Raw genomic sequence first — 3061 nt, forward strand, 5'->3', positions numbered from 1 at the left:
CAAAAAATGCGGTAGTCGCCAAACACCCTGTATATAGCTAAATTATTAATAACAATATAAAATGCAATAGAGAACAATAAATATTTCTGTATAAAGGTTATGCGTTTCGCGGGTTTCCTCCGTGTCCAGATCCATTCTTGAGATGCCAACGTTTCGTGAACCTTGCAGTCCACTTCATCAGGGCAAGGGGCAACCTGATACGGGGTGATCCCGATTGACTACAGCTCGATTGGACACCACCAATCACAGCGATCGGTTCTTAGGAGCTTTGTAGTCTCAAGCGCTATGAGTGGCTCGTGTCCAATTGAGCCGTGTCCAACCGAGTGCCACCCGCCTGATACTGAGCTGTTCCTTCGGGCCGTTCCTTTTTATATTACGCTGCTTGTTGGCGTGGTAGGGTTGGGCGGAGAGGGGGAAGGGGTTGTGGGAGGGATAAGAGGTGGTGGAATTGGTCGGTCTTTAATAACCGGGAGAATGGTCTTCCATATTTTATTTATGTTGTAGCCATTATCTCTATTTAAATTGTTAGGGTGTTTTTGTATCTCTATGGCTTCTCTGTACTTTCTTGGAAAGGATGATGTACTGTTGACTATTGTGGTCGTTTTGTCAAACAGTATTTGATGTTCTGTTTCGATGTTGTGTTCTGATAATGCCGACTGCGTGGTGTATTTTAGTCTGACATCACGTTGGTGTTTTTTGATCCGTAGGTTGACCATTCTCCCGGTTTCTCCAATGTATACTTTCCCGCAGAAACAAGGTATTTTGTATACTCCTGCGGAACTGAGTGGAGGTCTTTGATCTTTAGAATTTCTTAAGATTTGTCCTATCTTTTTGGTGGTTTGAAGATATTTCGGATATTGTGTTTGTTTAATATCCCGCCAATCTCCGATCTGTTGTTCCTTTGATATATGGGAGGATGGTTAGGATCCTTTCGTCTGGTTGTGTGTCAAAGAAACGTTGGCATCTCAAGAATGGATCTGGACACGGAGGAAACTCGCGAAACGCATAACCTTTATACAGAAAGCACCCGTGGAAGCCTCAAGAATGTTAATAAATATTTCTTTTGGTGTCACAGAAACTATCTCGAATAATAATTAGAATCATTCAATCTCCAAATCAATTACGTAAGCCAATACATCACTCCTTCAACATCAAGTTCGTATAGTTATTTCTTCCGTTAATATTATTAAAATACAATTTATACTCGTCATTCTACTGTCTGATATTATTTTAGAATGTATATGCCCTCCAATTATCTATTAATGAATCGAAACAATGCTGCATTAATTGGTGAATAGTTGTTATAATATATATATATATATATATATATTCAACTTAAATGTGGTTGAATCGAATGTTAAAAATATGTAATTAATATGTAAAGAATTTAAAATAAATATCATATCTTAAAGTTTAATATACATCAATTCCCAAATATTCATAAGAATAGTTAAATACAAGAATTAAAAAAAATAGTTAAATATTTACGAATATTTTTCAAATGGATTACACACATACTCAAATTAATCTTAAAAATATCATAATTGAAGCAATTAGAATTGAAATTACTTTTTATATTTTAAAATACATAAAATATTTTTAAATAATATTAAATTATTATTTTAAACATTGAAATTAAATTAAATAATATATTAAAATTATTTAATAAAAATAATTCAATAACCTTACAACAAATAAAAAAAGAAACTCAAAAAAAAGATAAGATAAATAATAATACAAAAATATTAAGTTTTAAACAAATTTTAAACAAATGATATATTAAATATAATTATGAATTTATTTAAAATTTAAAATTTAAAATACTTTAACATATTTTTTTTTAATAAGATAATGTAATTATTCTACAAATTATAATTAGATTAATATAAATATAATTAAATGTGATATATTAACCTAAATTATATTTAAAATTAATTAGTTAAATTTTCATATTTTGTTCAAAAAAGTTCGTATCTTCGCTGTCTGTATTCATCTTCATTTTCTTTTCTTTCTGCAAAATATTTTTTAATTAAAATTTTTAATAATTTTGAATTTCCAGAAAGAATTTATATATTTATTAATAAGTTTATTTAGGATAATAATACTATGTATGAGAAAAAAGATGGAAGATGACATTTTTATTGTTTGCTAATTTTTTCAAATTACTATGATGTTTAAAAAATAATTAGCTAGAATTACAACAATCTTACAAGGAGAGACTACGCTCTGCTCTTCAATGATTTTGATCAAACTTGCAGCAATGTTAGAGGAGCGTACCAAATGAACATTTGTAAAGCCGTTCCCTCTAATGGAGCTTAGTAGCCGAGTAATGAGCATTTAAAAATATAACAAAAGAACTGAAAACAGTATGATATCTCGGATAAAGCATACATTTTTGAGAAAAATATCTTAGGGCCACTTTCACCAAGCTCAGTTAACTTAACCAGCCTAGTTCTATCTCTTTCTATTTCATTACAGTTACTGGTTATTGGTTTGACCTTGGGAGGCATTGTCAACCTTGACTTGACCTTAACGAAGTCAACCAAGATCAAACAAATAAAACCACAGAAAAATCTTATTAAACCCTACCATTTTTGTCTAAGAAATTTTTCTCAAAAATACATACTTTCCGAGATATTAGAATGTTTACAGAATTTTTCCTATATTTTTAAATGTTCATTACTCGGCTACTGAGCCCCATTTTCGGGAACGGCTTTAGGTGTTCATTTGGTAGGCTCCTCTAACATTGTTGCAAGTTTGATCAAAATCGGTGAAGAGCAGAGCGTATAGCCTCTCCTTGTTAGTTGTTCTTTAAAAAAATTCGAAAGTTGTTGATTATTAATTTGAATTTTTAAAAATTCATATTTTTACGAAATTAAAGATTTCTTTTTTTTTTAATTTAAAAAATTTAAGAAATTAAATAATATAAATTTCATTAGCCTCTTGTCTTTATATGCGAATAAGTTAACTTTAAAAATTTTGAAAAAAAGTCCAAATGTATTGTTACGTCCGGGAGGACTCCACGATTTCCTCGTTTCGAGATTACTTAATAGGGTGATCG

Source organism: Trachymyrmex cornetzi, unplaced genomic scaffold, assembly GCF_001594075.2.
Source record: "Trachymyrmex cornetzi isolate Tcor2-1 unplaced genomic scaffold, Tcor1.1 scaffold2052, whole genome shotgun sequence".
In the NCBI taxonomy this organism is placed as follows: domain Eukaryota; kingdom Metazoa; phylum Arthropoda; class Insecta; order Hymenoptera; family Formicidae; genus Trachymyrmex; species Trachymyrmex cornetzi.